Source organism: Bufo gargarizans, chromosome 2 (genome assembly GCF_014858855.1).
Source record: "Bufo gargarizans isolate SCDJY-AF-19 chromosome 2, ASM1485885v1, whole genome shotgun sequence".
NCBI lineage: Eukaryota > Metazoa > Chordata > Amphibia > Anura > Bufonidae > Bufo > Bufo gargarizans.
In genome coordinates this window covers 458,035,742-458,059,232 of record NC_058081.1, presented here as the reverse complement: position 1 = coordinate 458,059,232, position 23,491 = coordinate 458,035,742, and positions in this window count along the sequence as shown.

The window sequence follows — 23,491 nt, the reverse complement described above, 5'->3', positions numbered from 1 at the left end:
GGAGTTCACCTGTTCACCAGGCAGCGACAATTTCCTCACGGTCAGCCAACTGGTCCAGAACTCCGACGGGTTCACGTTGCTGCTCAAGACGTCTAAGACCTCCCAGTTGGGACCCCCTGTCCAGATATCCTACTTTCCCACAGCACATCAATGGTGTCCCGTCACGGTGCTTCGTCGGTTACGGTCCGCCTTGTCCGGGGCCGGACCGAACAGTCCTCTGTTACCCTTCGGGGTGGTGCCGCTCACCACCCAGCAGTTCATATCCCACGTTAGGTCACTAGTGGCCAGCATGGGCGGCGACCCTGCCACCATTTCGGGCCATTCATTCCGCATAGGCGCGGCGTCCGCGGCCTCCAAGAACCGAGTGCCTGCGCATGTCATTCAGAAACTGGGGCGTTGGCACTCGTCTTGTTTCAACCGTTACATACCACACCCTGAAACCGAAATGTCGGCAGCCTTTCAAACTTTAGCTTTGTAACGTCTTTGCAATAAAATACTTCTGCCTACCAGTATGTCTTTTGCCCTCTTTCAGGCGTCCCTCCACGACACGGTCACGGCACAACTCTGACCGCTTAGGGGTAGGGTAGCTCAGGTAGGACAGACACGTACTTGGTTGCCACGACCACAAGTGTAAGGCCGATTCATTGGCCTGTATTTGTGGGAGGGGCTTGGCCACCTACTTCAATGGCCGGCGCCCTCCCACAAACGTACGTAGTGCAGAGTCCTCCCTCCCACCCACCCTTTTCTCCTGTTACTCTCAAAGGGGATGCCCTCTTTCAGGCGTCCCTCCACGAAACGGTCACGGCACAACTCTGACCGCTTAGGGGTAGGGTAGCTCAGGTAGGACAGACACGTACTTGGTTGCCACGACCACAAATAGGACTATATCAGAAATATTGTATATAAGTATGAAAGGCACACTCTCATTAGTTGCTGCACGGAATGAATTTGGAGACAGTAATAGTAATAAAATTGTATATTTGTATTTTTTACTATTGTATTAAAAATTTGTAAGGAAATGTAGTAAAAAATAAACTTATGGTAAAAAAAAGTTTTTTTTATAAATTAGGCCACTGAGGAAGGAGCAGTAATAGGCTCCGAAACGCGTTTGGTGAAAGGAACTCGAGGGTTACACAAGTTAAGATTACCGCTGAAATTATTCGAAATATTGTTTTTGCCGCCTCCCCGCAAGATCAAAGAGCTAAAAGCCAATCACAATCCGACACTCCAAAAGTGAACTTCCGCCCTGAAACTAAGGATGAATCACAACCACCTCCAGGAGTGATGTGTTGCTCCGCCTTGTCACGTGGGACGCCACAACATAAACATAACGGACCAGGTGGGACGCCGCGTAGGTCCTTGCAGGGCAAAAAGAGATTGCGGACGACACGAATGAATAGAGCAACATACAGAGGAGTGGTAAAGTACTAAAAATACAACATTTTAATCAATCAAAATGGAATTATTATTATTTTTTGCTCCATAATCTTTTACCTATAGGATTTATTAGTGACTTTTACTTGACTACTACTCAAACAGGCCAAATATCTTTGGAAAATATTTGAAGGAACTGTCCCCAAAAAAACAAAGCCTATATATATTTTATCTGAAGTACTGTATAATACTCAGCATATATATATATTCAGCCAAGGTCTGACACTTTATGTACCCGGTTTAAGTCTATACATCCATGTACCCGGTGTATCTATGTACTCAGCACCATATTAAGCACTTGGCACTTTAATCAGCATTTATAAACATTTTGTATTCAGACCAAATCTGGCATTCGATGTATTCAGCTTAACTGTTTATATCTATGTATTCAGCACATTTATGTACCCAGCACTATATTGAGCACTTGGCACTTAATGTATTTGATGTATTCAGCAAAGGTGGATATGACATATAATTGTAACTAAACTCATTACAATTCCATACATCCTAGCCGAATATCCATCATAAATCCAAACACAGATATCCAACACAAAGAGAAGACCTCTATCACCATTTTTTTTTAATAAAAAAACTATTTTACCATGAATGTATTTTTTACAAAATTTCCTTACAAATTTTTTATACAATAGTAAAAAATTAAAATATACAATTTGATTACTATTACTATCTCCAAATTCATTCCGTGCAGCAACTAATGAGAGTGTGCCTTTCATACTTATCTACAATTTTTCTCCTACATCCAACGGCCTTTGGGTGTGCCGATGATAAAGCACCTAATTCCATAATACTAGACTGGTGAGCCACTGCATAAAATATCTCTATATCAGAAATATGTTGCTCATGCGCTCCTTTGTGTTAGGATATTCATCATAAAGAGAAGACTCCCCACCTCTATCACCATTTTTTTTATCAAAAAACTTTTCTTTTCTTTTTTTATCAAAAACCTTTTTTACCATAAATGTATTTTTTTCACTAAATTTCCTTACAAATTTTTAATACAATAAATGATAGAGCAACTTATTTCATAATACTAGACTGGTGAGCCACTGCATAAAATATTTCTATATCAGAAATATGTTGCTCATGCACTCCTCTGTGTTAGGAACCTTAAAGTGAATGGTCACCTTTTATCATCATGTCATCTTTGAATTCAATATTCTCTGCTGATTCATTTCTCAATGTATCTTTATAGTGGTCTACAAATACTTTCTGTCTGCAGCCACCACTAGAGGAGACTAATGGGAGCTTACTGCATACTGTGAGTTTTTTTTGTATAAGAACAGTATGCAATTAGAGGGTAATCTCCTTATAGTGGTGGTTGCAGACAGCAGCATGTTGTTTTTTAAAATGTCTATGCGAGGCATTTGGAGCTCTATATTACAAAACAACAGAGCTCTAACCATGAAAAAATTATACTAAGAAATTAATTAGCACATAATTCTGATGAAAAAGAAAACTTAATGCAGTTCTGTGGTTGGAATTTAAGCATTTAAAAATACATATAAAATTGATTGCAGATGAAATATATACGGATCTCCTTTCCAAGCCAGCAATGCACTGGTATTATATTATAAGGGGACTTTATATTCATTTATCTATAGCTGAGCTTCCTAGAATTTTTCTAACGTGGTCCCACCGCCTAGAACATGGTAACAACTTGGCTAGAAAAGGAGTCAAAATCCTGGCAAAAGAATATTGTTCAGCATTTCTTTAATTTGTCGCCAGAATCCAGTGTAAAATTAAAGGGGTTTTGCCATCTCAGACAATGGGGCATAACGCTAGGGACCCTCACCTACAATGAGATCCGAGCGGGGAAATGAATGGAGGGCACACTGCGCACGCACAGCCGCCCTCCATTCATTTCTATGGGGCCGCCGAAAATAGCCGACCGCTTGCTCGGCTATTTCCATCTGCCCCATAGAAATGAATGGGAACAGGAGCCGCACGTGACCGGTGCTCTCCCATTCACTTCTATGGGAGCAGCGGGGAACAGCGCTTAGTTGTAGAAAGGCCCCCGGGAAATCCGGGGTCCTCCAGCCACAGCTCTCCCAGCTCCCAGCTCCGCACCTATCAGACAATGGGGGCATATCCTAGCAATATGCCCCTATTGTCTGAGATGGGAATACCCTTTTAAAATGAAAAGGGTCAATTACTGTATGTTGCTAGACCAGATATTGTTGCAGCCATAAACAGGCATATGCAGCATGAACGATCAGAATATGAAGAAAAACTGTCAAAACTGCCTTTCCGGCTGCACCACAGCATCCACAGGGGCAAACCTCTGAGAAGCATTGAGCTACCGTATATCAAAGCAGGAGCGAGGCTTTCAGGCACCAATGGTTTTCTTCTTACTCTATTACTGCAGCATTTACAGACGCTTTTCTGACCCTGTTAGATGTAGTATGTGTCTCTAATTTGACAAAGAAAATGACCAGATTTTCCACCTCTAAATCATTTGCAAGGTTGTTACCTCGCTATTTGGAAAAGTTTTAAAAGAATGTGCGTGTTCATTTGGAACAAGTATGTAATTTCATATTTGATTAAACTCAGTGGGGCAGATTTACTATTGCAAAGGTGCCATAATTCTGCTGCACATTCCTTACATTTATTAAAGGGACTTCAGTCAGAAAGGGGTATTTTTTGAATTCTATATTCATAGAAAGCAATTTTTAAGAAGTTTTTGCTTTTTTTCATTTTGGCATTGCCATTGAAATTTAAATACAAACTTTTATCCTTCTGTAGCAGTTTGCACAGTGAGATAAAACTTCTGTATAGGGATCCTATAAAGTATAATGGTGATTTTTAAAGTCACAAAAAAGTACTCTTGCAACAAATTGAGTACACTTGCAACTCTTTTTCTGACTTTTTAAAACATTTAAAGTGATAAATGTGGCTAAAATGTAACTCTGACCACAAAATATAAAATTTTGGCACAAAAAATAAAATATGGCACAAAACACATAAAAATGTCACAAAAGCTGCTTAATTTTTTCACAAAATCTATTCCACAGATAAAACAGCAAAACACTCCACATTTTGGAGGCAGCACATTTGATACATTACCCCCTAAGCTTCCATTGTTTAAATCTTACAGTATTATTCTTAGAGAAGGAGGCACCAGTTGAGGTTTGCTCCACCTCCATTCTTCATCAACCTGTGATCTATGCTCTAAAATGCTGGTGTCACGTTCTGGAAGACAAGCAGACCTCCAGAATGTCTCTCCAACTTGACAAGACGGATTACAGACCAGGAACAGCAACAGCAACTGAATACTTTAATACACATGTAATAAACAAACATGACATTAACCACTGGACAAGCAGGCAAGGGTATTGTGACACATACTTCCACTGGATCAAGTGCACCAGTTTGACTTGGGGCCAACCCCAGAGGGCGGAATTAAGTGAGCCCCATTCTTCACAGAGCCCCTGGTGGTGGGGATGAACTTGGCCAAGGGCTCCCCAGGCCGCACCTCCAGGACTGTTCCGGTGCACTTGGCCACTCGCCTGCAGAGACAGATGCTGATGCAAGCACAAGTGGTTCACAAAAATATAAGACTACTAGACTGGAACCCAGGAACATGAAACCAACAAAAACACAGGACACTGTACAGATGAGACAAAACTTGTTGAAGTTTGACAAATTTTTCTAAATTTGCTCATCTCGATGCTCGGCACATGGCGGTATTCAGCCGAATACCGCATGTGCTCGAGCACAATGCTCGAGTCTCCTCCCCGCACATTTGTTGGCTGCTATGCAGTCAATAAACATGCAGGTAAGTTCTGCCCTTCACTGTAATGCCGTAGCCATGTTGGTTACTGGCATTACAGTGATTGGCTGTCCGGAACGCGTCATTGGGTGCTCTATAGCACCCGATGATACGTGTTTGGCTCAGTGTTAGTCAGGGAGAGCTGTGCTGAAGAAGGTAAAGATAGTGTTGGGAGTACATTTTATTTTTGTAAGTTTAAAAACTTGTCAGAGACCCAAAAGTCCTTTTAAAGGACTATTGTTGTGTGTGGCAGCAATATTTATTTTTAGCGCATCCTGCGCTAAATATCGTGCAATAGTTAGACCGCTGCAGACAGTGACATTATCTGTGCTACATCTCCTGTGTAATGTGTGCGCATCACAAAAATATCTGTGACATCCAGTGTACTTTTTCCGTAGACGGTGTCCGCTGCAGACAGTTACATTAGCTGCGCTACATCTCCTGTGTAACGTGTGCACATCCCAAAAATATCAGTGACATCAAGTGTACTTTTTCCGTAGACGGTGTCCACTGCAGACAGTGACATTAGCTGTGCTACATCTCCTGTGTAACGTGTGCTCATCCAAAAAATATCAGTGACATGCAGTGTACTTTTTCCGTAGACGGTGTCCACTGCGGACAGTGACATTATCTGGGGTATATCTCCTGTGTAACGTTTCCACATCCCAAATACCTGTGACATTCCCTGTAATTTTATATTAGCCGCTGCTGACAATAGTGACATTATCAGCTGTATTTTTCTTGTGTTACTTGTGCGTATCCCAAAAATATCTGACATCAAGTGTACTTTTTTCGTAGACAGTGTCCACTGCAGACAGTGACATTAGCTGCACTATATCTCCTGTGTAACATGTGCACATCCCAAAAATATCAGTGACATCCAGTGTACTTTTGTACATGGTGTCCGCTGTGGACAGTGACATTACCTGGGGTACATCTCCTGTGTAACGTTTCCACATCCCAAATACCTGTGACATTCCCAGTAATTTTATAATAGCCGCTGGTGACAGCATTAACATTATCTGCGGTATATCTCCTACCGTATGTGACGTTTCCACATCCCAAATACCTGTGATATTCCCTGCAATTTTTTATTAGCCGCTGGTGATATTAGCGACATTATCTGTATGTCTCCTCTGTAACGTTTCCACATCCCAAATACCTGTGACATTCCATGTAATTTTTTTGTGCCTGCTGCCAGAGCACAAGAAAAACAATCATCCACAATACCTAGCTTCATGTCCCAGTTTGCAGGGCAGCGCAGGACAATGCTCTCAAAGTCAGACCAGTGCGACCTGGTCAGAGCTTGTGCAAGGATTTTTGCCACCCTAGGCAAAAGCTAATTTTGCCGCCCCCTTAACTCCACCTATTGACCACGCCCTTGACCCGCCGCTTTTTTCAGCCACCTATTGCATGCAACATTTTACTTGACCAGCTAACTTTAGATATTCTACAGCAGTCCCGTTACAATCCCTCCTCCCCCCAATCAGCCTTTCGAGCAAATAATAAAACTTGTAAAATAGAACATTTAATAAAAAAATTTCAATTGCAAACATTTTCTCATATGCAAAACATAAAATAGCAGCATTGCACATATATCCAGTACCAACAGGATTTTCAAACATAACATAAAAATTACAATATAAATAGAAATATTTAAACAGTATAGAATGGTAAAATAAATAGCCAAAAAATGAAAAACACTTTGAGAAAGGAGAGATATTAAAGACTAATATTCCAATATTTCTAACACCTCAAATACAGTACAAAAAATAAAAATAATGTCAATAAACTGAAGTACAAAAGTGCAAATTGTGATTATATCATAGTGCAAAACAACAAAGTGCAAACTAATATAACAGTGCATAACAGTACAAACTTAAATACAATCAATAATGCAAGTGCCAATCTGTGATCTTTATGCTGTAAAAGCATAATGTCACCAAGGCTATTGGGTCTACAAAAAATTGACTTTTCTTTCTTTAGCATTAGCAAAGTCCTTTAGCAATATCTCAAAATCAATATCTTGAGCAATGGCATTCTCCAATAGACAGCATGGCAAGACCCACCAGCCGTTCTTGAGACATTGAAGACCGCTGATAATTTTTTATGATTTTCAGTTTTGAGAAGCTTCTTTCACCTGAAGCCACTGTGATGGGGAGTGTCAGCAGTATTCGAAATGCTATTGCTACATTTGGAGTAAAACCATTCCTGACGGCATAGCCCAGAACATCAATTGGTGTTATGCTTGGTGATACAACAGGAGCCAAAATACTGAGCTCTTCATACAGCTGCATTCCATCAATATCTTCATCCTTGGACTTTTTGTCAGTTACTTCAAAATGTTTTTATTGTTTCATAAATATCAATTTGGATACTCGCCGATAGGCGTGAAAAGATTAACATTGACAATCATATATATAAATCGGCATGTTTAGATCACAGCCAATACAAAAGTCATACATATATTAATATAATCGATATATCACATATCCTGGTAAAACATACATATGGAGAAACAATTCCAAAATGTAGAAACAAGGAGGGAGGCAAGGGGAGGGGGAAAGTCAGAGGGGAGGGGGGTATAGGATAATATGAGTCTAGAGGTCTCATGCTCCTTCACAACCTGCTCTAGTCATACATTTCCAAAATGGATTTCTAGCTTAATCAGTGAATCCTCTAAACTTCCTCCATGGGCCCCAGATCTCCGAGAAACGTTGAGGTGTTCTAGCATCCCAATGTGCTATTTGTTCCAATCTAAAGATCTGGTCACATTTCATAAACCAATGTTGCAATGCTGGGGGATCCACCTTTCTCCAGTACACTGCCACCAGAAGACGTGCTGCTGCTAATAGTATCTTACACAAGGTGTGAACCCCTTTCGATTTGGTACTGGTTAATTCCCCTGTTAGACCAAAAAGACACAGTTTAGGTGACTCTCGAACTGTTATCCTGCACACTTGGGATAAGACCTTACATACTTCTTGCCAATAGGTTAGGATTTTAGGACATGACCACCAAATATGACTATGAGACCCAATATTTATTTCACACCTCCAGCAAGTGGGGCTGACCTCTGGGAACATAGTGTGCAACCGTTGTGGAGTATAATACCAGCGTGTGAGGACTTTATAGCTATTTTCTTGCAATTTCACACATCTAGAGACTTTCCCTGGAGCCATTAATACCTTTGGCAATTCCCATTGATCAAATTTTATGGCTAGTTCCTCCTCCCATTTATCAATAAACGTACATCTATTGGTATCATTTGAGGAAATGATCGAGGAATATAAATGGGAAATCTTCTTTTTAGGTTCTAGCTTTTGCAAGGCCATTTTTTCAAATTTTGTATGATCTGAGCCCCATATTGGAGCTCTAGTTAGTTTTTTGAAGATATGATAACAATGTGTAATTTGGAATATAGTACATCTTTTCAAAGCAGGATGTAACTGCAATTCTGATAATGTTGGCAAATCCGCATCTTGGCACAAGGACAATATTGGCGTCGCATTACTCTTGTCCCCTTCTCTGACCGTGTTCCAGAAACATAGATTTGACTGACAAAGAACGTCCCTTACTTGCATAAGTAGAGCATAATTAGGTATCAGCTTCTGAAGCATATACATCCTACACCATCGGGAAATTGTGTGTTTAGTTATTGAGCTATGTGTTATAAGTATTTTGTTTACCTTTGTCAAATCTAGGAAAAGCAGGGACCTTAAAGGGAGATTCGACATCGCTTCTTCCACTTTAATGTCTAGTCGATCTGGAGAGGAACGTAGCCAATCTAAACCTCTAGTACAAAGAATTGCCTTATGATAAGTATAAACGTCTGGTATTCCCATACCCCCTCTCGTGGGATGCCGGATTACATATGATGAGGGCATTCTCGCTTTCTTTCCCCCCCATAAAAATCTAAGAAATATCTTCTGAACTTTTTTAAAAAAGGCCAGGGGGATAGGAATTGGTAATGCTTGCAAGTAATAAAGCACTTTAGGGAGGAGTATTGTTTTTATAAGGGATTTGCGGCCAAACCAAGAGACAAAGGGGATATCCCAGCTACTTATCAAAGTCTCTAATTGTTGAGGAATAGGCAGGAAATTTTCCTTATACAGCTGATTAAACGTAGGTGTAAGTTCTATTCCTAAAAAGGTTATGGCTTTTGACGTCCATTGGAAGGATGTAGAGTTTTGCAAAGCAGTCTGTTCATGCGCCGGCAAAGATACGTTCAAAACTGTTGATTTTGAGAAATTAACAGAGAAGTTAGAGACTTCGTGAAATTGACCCAGAATAGACATAATCGCTGGGAACGCCTCTTTTGGGTTTGTGACTATAAGGAGGACATCGTCCGCGAACGCGGCTGTTGAGTGTATTGTCTTACCCACTGTCATCCCACCTATCTCTTGGTTCTGTCGAAAAGCCTGTAGCAAGGTTTCTATTGTCAATATGAACAACAGAGGAGACAAGGGACATCCTTGCCGAGTACCATTCGTTATTTTGAAGGCAGGGGAGAGAGTGCCATTCACTAGGATTCTTGCTGTTGGGTTTCGATACATCGCCATTACCCCACCAATAAATGACTGGGGAACACCGAACCTGGCTAATGTTTGGGACATAAATCGCCAATCCACTCTGTCAAAAGCCTTTTCGGCGTCCATACTGAGCAAAATCAAAGGTGTAAATGTGCGTTTTGCCAATTGCATAAGGTGTATCACTCTAATAATGTTGTTTTTGCCTTCTCTGCCTGGCACAAACCCTACTTGTTCTGGGGAGATTAGGTCCGGCAAGAATTTTTTCAATCGATTTGCTAACATTTTTGCATAAAGCTTAAGGTCATTATTTAGCAGTGATATTGGCCTATAATTTGCACAGTGTGAGTGGTCTTTTTTTGGTTTAGGGATAATGGATATTTGTGCTTGCAGCATGTCACTATTGAAGGCTCCTCCCTCCCTCGCTTCATTACATGTTTTCAAGAAAAATGGGAGTAGGATCTCTTTGAAGGTGGTGTAATATGAAACCGGGAAACCGTCTGGCCCTGGGCTTTTATGAAGAGGGGATTCTTTCAGTGCAAGTTGTAGCTCTGTTAGTGTAAACGGGACATCTAAAGATACTGACTGTTCTCTAGTTAATACGGGTAAGTTTAGATTATCTAGCCAACATTTGGTTGCTAACTTTAAATTTTCTGCCCCAGAATGAGAAAGTGTACCCCTTAGATTATAGAGTTGGCTATAAAAGTCACAGAATTGTTGAGCAATTAAGTTGGTTTTGCGTACTATGTCAGAGTTAGGTGTCCTAATGTTGGGTATATATGAGGATATTCTCAGTTTCTTAATCTGGGATAAAAGCACTTTGGTGGCTTTATTACCATGAGCATAGAATTTATATCTCGTGGAGAGAAATAATTTTGCAGTGTTAGCATTTAATAGGTTTTTCATTTCCGAACGGAGATTCTCTAGTTGTGTTAATGGACTTTTTGTCAGTTAATACGGTTTGTAGCTCCATACCGCTCTTTAAGAGTTGCTCCCTATCTATGTCTTTAAGCTTCCTAATGTCATACAAAAAATTAAAATTGTTGCTATGATCTTTAAGCTGTTCAAATCTCTCTTGAACAGATTTGATTACAACATCCAAGATGGTATAGAAACACTCAACCTTAAACTGTTTTTGGGGATCTTGGATTTGGTTCATCTTGTCTCTCATAGGAAAAAAGTATCTTCTTTTTTCTGTGCTTATGCAATGTAGAAGGGAACACAGGATCAATTTCCATTTCTGATGCCATCATTTTTGCTTCTGTAACTCCTTGTCACGACCGCTATCCCAGCAGCAGTCGTGTCGCACCAGACGGAGGGGAAGGGGGACCCTTATCTACGGATGGGAAATAGAATGACCACCCCTGACTAACCCTAAGCTGGCACCTGTCTGCCCTGATACCCTAGACGGGGTGTGAACCCGTGCGACGAGCAGGATGCCTAAACACTCAGTCACCCTAAGAAGACAAGACTGGGGAAAGGCAGATGGGAGCACTAGTCACCATCACTCATGTCTAGGAGAACAACAGGGGAAGACAGCAACAAACAAACAATCTCCAGCAGAGATAGACTTATCCAGTCACGAGCAGAGAAGGTGATCCCAATAACGACAGTCCACGCCAGACAAGAGCTCCACAGCAATACCGTCAACCGATCTCCTTCAAAGGTCAGAATAGCACTGGCAGTAATGACTATATCTGGCAATGACTGCAAGTGAAACTGAAACTAATATAGTAGCTGGGAGTGGCAGACAGAACTCACCTGAGAAGGATGCCTACAAACTCCCAGTCAGGACAAAAAGGTTCACAAGGCAAAACCCAGATGACATACCCTGAACCACGGAGCAAACTCACAAGCTATCGCGAGTAGCAAGTCGCTGCGACCTTCTCCTCCCAGACCTGTCTGGATCAGTGACAGTCGTGACACTCCTCAAATCCAGTGCCAGACCGATAATTTTCCAAGTAGCTCTTGCTAGCTTCTAAAAGCTCCACCACATCTAGCAAGTAAATAGTTTGACTTTGAAGAAGTTTGCTTACTTTGTTTATGCGATTTAATATGCTATACCACATTGCTGTCAAACACACAAATGTAAACTTGTTTAGCTCTTGTGCCAATGATGCAGCCTCATTTCTTGCAAAAGAAGAAAATGCTGCATCTTCCTCAATTTCCGTCAGTGTGTCATATATTTCTCACATTTGAAATCGAAGAAAGATGAATGGCATCAAATCTTGTGTCTGATAGTGGCTTCATAGTCAGCCTACTGATGTGCTTCTTTAGATTGTCCCAACGATTTGTCAAGCCAGACATAAACACATATATTTTCTGCAGAGTACCAAAATATGAACTGGCTTGCCAACAACACATAGCAGCGTCATTGACAACAAGGTTTAACAAATGAGCACTGCAAAGAACATAGAATGCACGTGAATTCAAATCTTTGATTCTTTTCTGGACGCCAGAGTGCTTGCCTTTCATGTTAGACGTGTGGAGGTTCACAGTAGTACCATCATTCTAAAATATAACTTTTAATATTTATATATAAAACAGTTAGTACACCCTTCAAAATATATAATAAATGATAAGAAGAAAAAGAAAATGAAAATCAGAATCTAGGGGCAGATATAACTTGCAAAATAATAGATGTCCGGTTATTTGATGTTATAAAGAACCTACGGGGGGCAGTAACCCTAATTCTGGCCCTAGTGTAGCAGCCCTGCCTAAATACAGAATAGCCGCCCCGATAGGGGCGATCCCGTCTCTTGTGCCTCCTGGTGTCCCTTATTATCCCTCGCAAGAGGTGGATGCCTATGTAATAGAGGACCCTAGTGAGGACACATAGACTATTCTACACAACAAAACACAAAAAACATCAGTATAGATACCCAAAATAAGTGACAAAAACACCCAGTTACCAAGTATGAACAAAGAAAAGAAAAAAGGTCAAATGTCCAAAACCGTCCCTACGCGTTTCGCCTGGTTGATGTCAGGCTCATCAGGGAACATATTTGACAATGATTATCTATCACCATATAAAGTTACAAATATTATTATAATACAAATGCGAGTTTATTCTCTTTTTAATTTTTATTTTTCTCTTTGAAGATAGTCAGAGATAAATTGGAACATATAGTAAGAATACAGTAGGCCAATAGGTAGAAAACGTCGATCAATCAATTTGATAAGAGGCTTTGACCAGTTATTTTTAGTGAGAGATGAATGAATGGGTAGATGATAGGGTCTCATTTTTAATGAAAGGAGCCTCAAACCATTCACGTATCTCGTACTATACACTATGGCCAAACTGGGGTGTACCAAATCATATATCTAGGTATACAGCCCAGTTTTGTAATAGAACAGTGCCTGTATGTTTATACCAGGCCGAAAGATATAAGATACAAGTAAATCGGACAACAATGGTATAACAGTATATACTGGTAATAAGTCAGCTCTAACGACTGAACCACATAAATGTATATAGCGTCACCAAATAAATATGTAATATTAGATGATATTGCATATGACGCATTAGGTGGTCATGATTATTAAGATATAAGGGATATGATGATTCCAGAAGATACATTGGACGACTTAAATAAAGCAACGCAAAGTCTATAGACTCATTCAATCCAGCTGGTGTAACAGTATTTAACCTAAATATCCACCTTGATTCTTTTTGTTTCAACAATTTGTCTAGGTCCCCACCTCTTTTGGACATTTTTATAACCTCAATCATCAAGAACTGCATGGTTTTGATGGATCCAGCATGTCTGCTCCATACATGTCTAGATATGGGTTTATCCCGTTTATTGCGTATATCCCCGATATGCTCAAGGATACGTTTTTTAAAAATCCTTTTGGTCTTACCTATATATTTGAGTCCACAGTCACATTGAGCCATATAAATAACCCCAGAAGTATTACAATTAGCAAAGTTACGGGCATGAAAAATTCGATCTCCCGTACTATTAGAAAAGGTTTTCCTTAGAGTTATGAATGTGCAGGCCTTGCATTTGCCACACTTATATGTGCCCACCTGTCTATTGGACAACCAAGTGTTCTTTTCTGGGGGCTCAAAGTGACTGTGGACTAATGTGTCGCCAACATTGCGCCCACGTCTATAGGTTATAGCCGGATTTTCAGATAGTACTTGTGTTAAATCGGGGTCTGTCTTTAGTAGAGACCAATACCGGTTTAAAATGTCTCGAACCTGTTGGGACTCAGAATCAAAAGTACCAACAATTCTTATTGGGTCTTGAGGATTTGTTGTCTTAATTTGTGAATGTAATAAAGCAGTACGATCCTTAGATTTAGCCCAATCCCATGCTTTGTGTAAGCAAGGGCTTGGATATCCCCTCTGTTTAAACCGGTCAAAAAGTTTTGATGCTTCATGTGTAAATTTTTTATTGTCTGAGCAGTTTCTGCGAACTCTTAAAAACTGCCCCTTTGGGATGCCCCTCTTAAGGGGAGTGGGGTGAAAGCTGTCCCAGCGTAAAAGACTGTTGGTCGGTCGAAGTCTTTTTCCCAAAGAGCGTTGTCTTGATGTTGTTGTGTTCGTCTCTCTCTAGACACACATCCAAAAAATTTATACTGTTGCGATGTATTTCAGACGTGAAAAACAGTCCAATATGATTGGAATTAAGTGTGTCCATTAATTGCTGAAACTCATCAGCTGTCCCAGACCATAGAAGAAAAATATCGTCTATGAATCTGGACCAGAGTGTGATAAACCTGGTCCAAGATGTCATAGATTCAGCAAACACGACTGTGTCCTCCCACCAGCCCAGGAGTAGATTGGCATACGTCGGTGCACAAGGGCTACCCATCGCTGTACCCCTGAGCTGGTGGTAGAAGCGGTCATCAAAAATAAAATAATTATGTGTCAATATGAAATTGAGAAGTTGGAGGATAAATTGTTAGACGCGTTGTCATAACCTTGATCTCTAATATCCCTTAATGGTATGTTAAGTTTGTCAAGCTCTGCCAGAATTGATTCAGTCAAACTTTCTCCAGTTGAACTATATATTGGGATGAATCCAAGAAACCTTTCTTCAATTTTCACTTTAGGGCTTGTAGTTATTGAGTCCCCTTGTCTGATCGACACAAATCTAACAATGATGGTCATCTGTTCCACAAGAGCAACATCTGGGGTGCAGTCAAGGATGATAGAATAGTATTTGGCATTTGTTAAAAGTAACACAATCCGTCTTGTTATTTCTTTGGAAATGATGGCAATCAATTCATTTTGGATATCCTTTTCCAGGTAATGGCAATGAATTTCTGAATTAGTTATTTTTGTAAGGTGGTTCTGCATCACTGTATCAAAGGTAGCCAGAATCTCCACAAGTTGCAAGTAATTGCAGTTGTTTTTACTGTAAAGTGTATCATTGCTTCCTCTGAAAGCCAAGCATTTCTTACCAAGATATTGGACGATGGCTACAAGGCGCTGGAGAACATTTTGCCAGTGCTGAGTTTCTGCTATTAACAATCTCTGGTAGGACTGGTCAATAGTTCTTTCTGATCCAAGCCTCATCAATAACTCATTCCACCTTCCCAAAGAAGCAAGATGATATGCAGACTGTTCGTGTGCACTCAAAATATGAGATATATTTCTCCAGTCAGTGACACCTCCAGCAGTCAGACTTATTTGTTTCTTTACAAACAGTTTGCAACAAAAACAAAACACTCTGTTTAGTGTGGTAGAGTAAATTAGCCAATGTCTGTTTTGCACTTCTCCATTTCCAAAGTGGTGTTTGTAATGGACTGCTGTAAAACATCTCTTAGATGCATCTCTTGGAAATGCAAAGTCTTTGCTGGGCCGTTCATTACGATGGTATCCCGAAATGAGGTAGTAATGACCAGTTTGCTGGATCAGCGATATCCAGGGGTAATGCAGTGATCTCCATTTCTTGTTCTATTAGTTGTGGTGATTTTGGAGAGGTCACTTCTTCAGTATCTGTGTAACTTTTCTCTATAACAGATTGCTCACTAACAGTTGTTGATGTTGACTGTCATGTTGAAGGTCCTTCATCTGTGTCCATATGCACTGGATCGTCTTCAGCTACACAATATGATTCCTCATCAGCTTGTGTGGCTTGTTTTTGACCAACACTCAAGAATTTGCTTAACAATCCAGCCACATTTTTTTTTGGGCAACATCTTGAAGTTTTCTTTTCCTTTTGAAACCTGCACCCAGCCCCCACTACGTAATATTGCCCCACAGACACAGTGCACACAGCCCTCCAGCCAGGCTCCATTATGTAATTTGCCCCAGAGTGCCCCAGCTCCCACTACGTAATATTGCCCCACAGACACAGTGCACACTGCCCTCTAGCCAGGCTCCATTATGTAATTTGCCCCCCAGCCCCCACGTACGTAATATTGCCCCACTGACACATATAGCCCCATCCTCCTCTTTCATCATTTCAACATGCTTATTCGTCGCATATAATGCCCTCGTATATATGCACTCGCATATAATTTTTTACAGGGTCAGCTCACCCTCAGGCCCTCTCATATAATTTTTACAGGGTCAGCTCACCCACAGGCCCTCTCATTTAATTTTTTACAGGGTTAGCTCACCCGCAAGCCCTCTTGGATCATTTTTTTATCAGTTCAGCTCACCCGCAGGCCCTCTCATAGTTTTTTTTACAGGGTCAGCTCATCCGCAGGCCCTCTCATTAAAGTTTTTACAGGGTCAGCTCACCTACAGGCCCTCTCATTAAATTTTTTACAGGGTCAGCTCCCCAGCATGCTCTCACCCATAATGTTTTAGATGGTCAGTTTAGCAGCAGACCCTCACCCCTAATGTTTTTGAGGATCACCAGCAGGCCATCAATTATAGTTTTTCCGTAGATGGTGCCCGCTGCGAACAGTTAAATTATCCACACCATATCTGCTGTGTAAAGTGTGTGGATATAAAAAATAAAATCTTTTAGAGGGTCAGCTCACCTGCCGGCCCTCAGCTGAAATCTTTTCGAATGCCAGCTCACCAGCAATCCCTCAGCGGAAATCTTTTAGAGGGTCAGCTCTCCTGCAGGCCCTCGTATATCTATGAGATACAGTGTACCTTTGCCGTAGACGCTGCGAACAGTGTCATTACCTGTGGTACCTCTCCTGTATAACGTTTCCTTAACCTAAATACCTATGACATTCCCTGTAATCTTTTAGTACTCATTCCAATGACAGGGCCTCTTAATTTCTCGTCACTACCTCCCTGAGTCGGGAGTGGGTAATTTGCTCGCCCTGCCTTTCTTGGAAGTGGTAGCCATAGCTGTGACTCAGGTTCCCTCTCTGGAAGCAAACTCTGAATCCGTTACCCATGGTCACATGGTAGTTAAAAGAACATTGAAAGTTGATAGGGAAGACATCCAAATGAATTAACAACATCACTGGGACGTGTGATCACCCAGAAGTTATTTAGAGTCAACAAACCTGCAGCAGGCCCTTGCACATAATGTTTGAGAGGGTCAGCTCACCAGCATGCTCTCACCTACAATCTATTATAGGGTCAGCTTACCAGCAGTACCACCAGCGGTGTTCAACGGCCATGCACTACCACCCACAGAATCGAGAAAGAGGTATCGATCTGTCAATCCTTTCCTTGTCCGGGCCGGGTGAGATTTCCCGTGCATAGTAAAATTAAGCAGCAGGCTCCACTCCTGGTGGTGCCCTTCCGTCAATTAGTTTAAGTTTCAGCTTTGCAACCATACTTCCCCCGGAACCCAAAGAGTTTGTTTTCCCAGAAAATGCTCAGTGGGTAATAGGAATAAAGACACCGGATCGCCTGTGGGATCGTCTTCGACGAACCGTAAAAAAACACCACAATTTACCCCATTTTGGAAAGCAGACACCCCAAGGTATTCAGTGAGGGGCATGGCGAGTTCATCGAATTTTTTTTTTTTGGCACAAGTTAGCGGAAAATGTTTTTTTTTTCTTTTCTTACAAAGTCCCATATTCCACTAACTTGTGACAAAAAATAAAATTTTACATGAACTCGCCATGCCCCTCACGGAATACCTTGGGGTGTCTTCTTTCCAAAATGGGGTCACTTGTGGGGTATCTATACTGCCCTGGTATTTTATTGGCCCTAAAGCGTGAGAAGAAGTCTGGAATCCAAATGTCTAAAAATGCCCTCCTAAAAGGTACTCATTGGAATTTGGGCCCCTTTGCGCACCTAGGCTTAAAAAAAGTGTCACATGTGGTATCGCCGTACTCAGGAGAAGTAGGGCAATGTGTTTTGGGGTGTATTTTTACATATACCCATCCTAAAGGTACTCGTAGGACTTTCGGCCCCTTTACGCACCTATGCTGCAAAAAAGTGTCACACATGTGGTATCGCCGTACTCAGAAGAAGTAGGGCAATGTGTTTTGGGGTGTATTTTTCCACTTTTTCCATTTTTTTAAACAAAGTTGTCAATTTACAGAGATATTTCTCTCATGCAGCATGGGTATATGTAAAAATACACCCCAAAACACATTGCCCTACTTCTTCTGAGTACGGCGATACCACATGTGTGACACTTTTTTGTAGCCAAGATGCGCAAAGGGGTCCACATTCCAATGAGTACTTTTAGGATTTCACAGGGCATTTTTACGCATTTGGATTCCGTGAGGGGTATGGTGAGTTCATGTAAGATTTTATTTTTTGGCACAAGTTAGTGGAATATGAGACTGTGTGAGAAAAAATAAAATAAAAAAAATTCTGCTAACGTGGCAAAAAGTAGCTAACTAACTGGCGGTGATAAGGGACCCTTAGGCCCTATTCACACGTCCGCAATTCTGTTCTGCATTTTTCGGAACGGAATTGCGGACCCATTCATTCTATGGGGACAGACTTTGTCCCGCTCGGATCCGGAATTACGGATCTGCACTTCCGGGTCCGCACTTCCGTTCTGCAAAAATATAGAACATGTCCTATTCTTGTCCGCAATTGCGGACAAGAAAAGGCATTTTCTATATAGTTCTGGCAATGTGCGGATCCGCAAAATGCGGAAAGAACATTGCCGGTGTCCGTGTTTTGCGGATCCGCGGATGCGTGGATCCGCAAAAAACACATACGGACGTCTGAATGGAGCCTTACAGGGGGGTGATCAATGACAGGGGGGTGATCAGGGAGTTTATATTGGGTTATCAGGGGTTAATAAGTGACGGGGGGGTGTAGTGTAGTATGGTAGTATGGTGATTGGTTCTACTTACAGAGCTGCCTGTGTCCTCTGGTGGTCGATCTAAGCAAAAGGGACCACCAGAGGACCAGGTAGCAGGTATATCAGACGCTGTTAACAAAACATTGTCTGATATACCTTTCTGATGCGATTATTTTAACATCTACAGCCTGCCAGCAAATGATCATCGCTGGCAGGCTATAGTTTAACTTCCGAGCAGTGCGCCGCTGTGAACGCGCGCACATGCACGCGGGCGTTCGCAGAAAATCTCGGGTCTCACGAGATGACGCCTTTCGGCGTTAGTGTGACCTGAGAGAGCCGCCGCACTGACACCTTTCGGCGTTAGTGTGACGGAAAGCGGTTAATCATGGCCCCAGTTCTGAAAATCAACAACATTTTTGGTTGAACTTGCACTTTATATACAAGTAAATATACAGGAAAGAATGTTTCCTAACAATTTTTTCTCTACAATAGATTTTATCTTTGGTTTTGTGCGTATTATTGTCAGTCTGTAAAAGTGGCGTACTACTCGGACAACATCGCTCCCAGCAGCGACCTGTGAGTCCAAGAAGCATGCAGACTTCCTCCCCATGCGGTTCCTGAACCGTTTCGGTGCTGTTTCCATCAATTTCTGAACTTTTCATATAAACCAGGCACCTTCCACCTGGTTTAATGCTCGGATCCTTCTATTGATTTCCATTATACTCTGGTGCTCGGTATCCCGATGTGTTCAGCCAGAGCACCCGAGCACCCGAGCAGTAAGGTGCTCGATCATCACTAATGGTCGTGCTTGGGAAAAAGAGCCAGCCTCTCTTGTGGCCTGGACCATGGAACCGCAAATGAGCAGTGTAAAATGTGATGGAAAAATCAATCCGGCCAGCAAAGAAAGCTTTTAATTTTGATGATCTATCCTCAGGATAGGTCATCAATATCATATAGGCAGGTGTCCGACACCCGGCACCCCGCCAATTAGCTGTTTGAGCTTCTCTCTTCCTGCTCACTGCTTCTCTCTTCCTGCTCACAGCTGCTGTCTATGGCAAAGCAGCAGCAAACAGGAAGAGAGACGGCACTTGTACACTGTGCGCGCCGTCTCCTCATACAACTGATCCGTGGGGATGCCGGGTGTCGGACCCCAGCCTATATGATATTGATGATCTATCCTGAGAATAGGTCATTAATATTTAAAGCCCGGACAACCTCTTTAACTTCCTCTACATAATAAATGCCATTTGCTGAAATGAGACAGCCCCTTTAACCCTTTGCTTTCACACCCATGTCTTGTGCTCAGATGGTGCATACATGACAACTTATATTTTATTTATTTAAATCCAGTGGGCAGTCCAGCTCAGTGAATGGCCCTATATGGCTACTGATACAGAGATAGCTGCCACTTATGGATTAGGGCTTTCCACTGGACTATGGTTAAAGAAGAAATAATAGGTTATACTGAACATTTGAAATCGTTTTTGATGGTTATTTGCCAATTGATCCCAATTCATTTCAACCATAACAGCCACACACCTTTCTGCGCTGCATATACAGGCACTTGAGCAATAAAGTGTTGCACTGGGGGAACGGTAAATTAAAAGAAATATTCTACAACATTTTTAAACAAAGGAAGCATACTATTTCTGTTCTGCAGACTGGAATCTAAGTTATGAAACTAAATTTAATTACATGAAATATTCACAACCTGGTCATATAACTACAAAAAAAGTTGATAAAATTCAAAATCTCCAAAATGTTAAAACATTAGTCTAGAAGTACATTATCCTTGTTAGTTAAATCGAAAAAAAACTCATTGATGTACAATTTTTATCATTTTACAGTTTCTAAGAAGCATATGTGACTGTATCACACAATTCCCAGAGGCTCCATAAACGGTGTACAAGTTCCATACCAATGTATTCGCTTCTACCGGTAAAATATTCTGCACATGTTTTATGACTGCATCTTTTTTAAACACCTCTTCACTGACCTCTAAGACTGAACAAGTATCTTAGCAGATTGTACAGATACATCTATGTGTGAGTACATTATTCTCGTAACTCATGTTATCAGTTGTATATGAATCACTGTGTTGATCATTGTGAAAAACAACTCAGCCAAAGGTACAGCAATGCATCAGGATTCTTCCCAGACAACTAATAGATCTTTTTGCTCATTTTAAGGGAAAGCACAGTGACATTGTCATTGGATCCTTTCTTTAGTATGCAGGAGGCATAAAGTACATATCATGGTGCATTCGCTGTTTAAAACATTACCAGGACATAAATCTTTGAATACCAAGGACATCTGAAAAATAACATTTCTCATATAACCTTGCACAGATGGCATGATTTATATGAAAGAGCAAACCATTTGCATACTGATCCTCTAAAGCTCTTAATACAATAATAAAACAATCTCTCAGTTATTCATTTATTTTTTGTCCTTCACTTTTCGATTCCTTTTCAGCAGTATACCATTTGTTACAGCGTCTGAGGTCAGATAGCATCTCTGGGCGCTGTCCTTATCTTCCAACATTTTATAAAGTCAGGCCTAGAACACATTTCTGATTCCAAGGCCATATGTAACAAACCTAAGGGCTGCTATAGGATTCATGTAGATAGCTTGCATAGTTATGGTTAAATAGATGCACCTTGAAGGTTGGGCAAAAGGTCCCCTGTGCAAGAACTATGTCTGGGGCCACTTTAATAACACCAAATCTACACAAGGATATATTATGTATATCCCATATGAGACATGACACATATCAGCTACTAATGCATTAGAAATAGGGTGCATACACATCACTCACAAATTAGACATGTCCCTTATATAGATGCATGGTGCGGAGTCTATCATTAGGGGAATATTTGAAGTTAGTTTTGCTTGAGTCTGCATTGACATACTTTATACCAAATTTATCAAATATCACATGTTTGATAAATTTATCTTATCTTTAAACCTAACACTTTTGTCTAGAAAAGCTACTCCAGTTTACCTACTCCACCCCCTCCTGGCGTGAGTGTGAGGAATATGGATTAATATTTACTGTCAGCCATGGCCTCACACCCCCATCTGCTGACAGATAGCTCCACAGGAGGGCCCTGGTTCAAAGCCCCAGCCCTGATTGTAATTTGATGCACCTCTTGGCATGTTCAGTGTACATGCAAAATAAGTTTCCACCCCCCCCCCCCCCCCAGCCATCTGAGTATCACTTGGCCAGGAAGAAAAGCCCCCAGGGGGTCCAAGCTTCAAGGAGAAGGTCACACCTCAGTGCACCAGTTTGGAGCCACCTGAATCCGGCAGGAAAACCCTCACCATGGGGTATCCGCCCTTGCCCAGGATCAATGAGACCTCCCAGACATGTTGGCACCTACCTTTCATAAGGAATTACGAATCGCCTGGCCATCGCAGGCGCAAACCAGATACATATTTGTGTCCCGGTGACCACAAGGTATGTTCCCATGGTCTTTGTTTACTGGGACGAGGTCGGGGTAGGGAGATATCCATTTCTCCCCATAGAAACCACATAACGGTACCAGGTTTGGCTCTACTTGTAGCCGGAACCCAGGCAGGTCCATTGGTCCCAGAACCATCTCCCTGTGACCCTCTGGTCTGGAGCTATGAACCCTAAAGGGTTTTGTGGGTCATTTGCTGCCAGCCCAGAAGAGGGGGAGTGGACCCCTCCCTGATGCCGGGAGGGGAGGGGCTGGCTACAGGTTAAAAGTATGGAGCCAGCAAGTAGGCGTGTCTTTCTCTGAAGAGGGGTCACATCCTACACATGTGTTTAGAGGGACCCAGGAAATAGCTGAGCTCACGGCCCTTCATGTGGACTCCAGCAAAGAACATCTCAAAGGAACTTTCATCATACTCGGTAACTGACTTTTACACTGCTTAACCCCGTTGTAACCATACCAGCCTGACCTTACATGCTCCTCTGGAGGGCGTAACTTCATGTTTTGGGTAAACCCTGTGATCATACCAGGTCTCGTGAACTCGACATGGTTGACATCAAGTGAGCACAAGGTGTGGTATTCATCACAGTGAGATTGCAACTTTTTTTGCAACTTTAAAAAAAAAAGTCTAAAAAATAAATCTAGGTTGAATCTAGTTAACATATCTTACCACACCTACTTTTCCACCCACATTACAAAACTGGAGTGAGTGGTGTAAAACTGCAAACTACAATTGCAACATTTTTGCGTGGTTGAGCCCAGAAAGACGCTTCCTCCAGCAGGCCGATGGACTGACTTAAATCTACACCAGCTCCCCCCCAAACTGGTGTAGAAAATAATGAGACAGGCATGCTGGAGTACCCTCTTCGTCATCCACACACTCACTTTTCTTGATCTGTTTGAGAAGTGGCATGAATGGGGAAAAGTTGCAGATTTTGACACAAAATGATGTGCCACGAAATCTGTGACTGATATACGGCACAAAAGTATTTCAGCAGAATTGCATGTTTTTTTCCAATTGCGCCCCATTTTTTTTTTACTTCTGCAACCGTAAATGATGCCATTAGAAAGTACAACTTGTCCCACAAAAAAAAGCCATCATAAGGCTATGTAAATGGGAAAATAACAAAACCT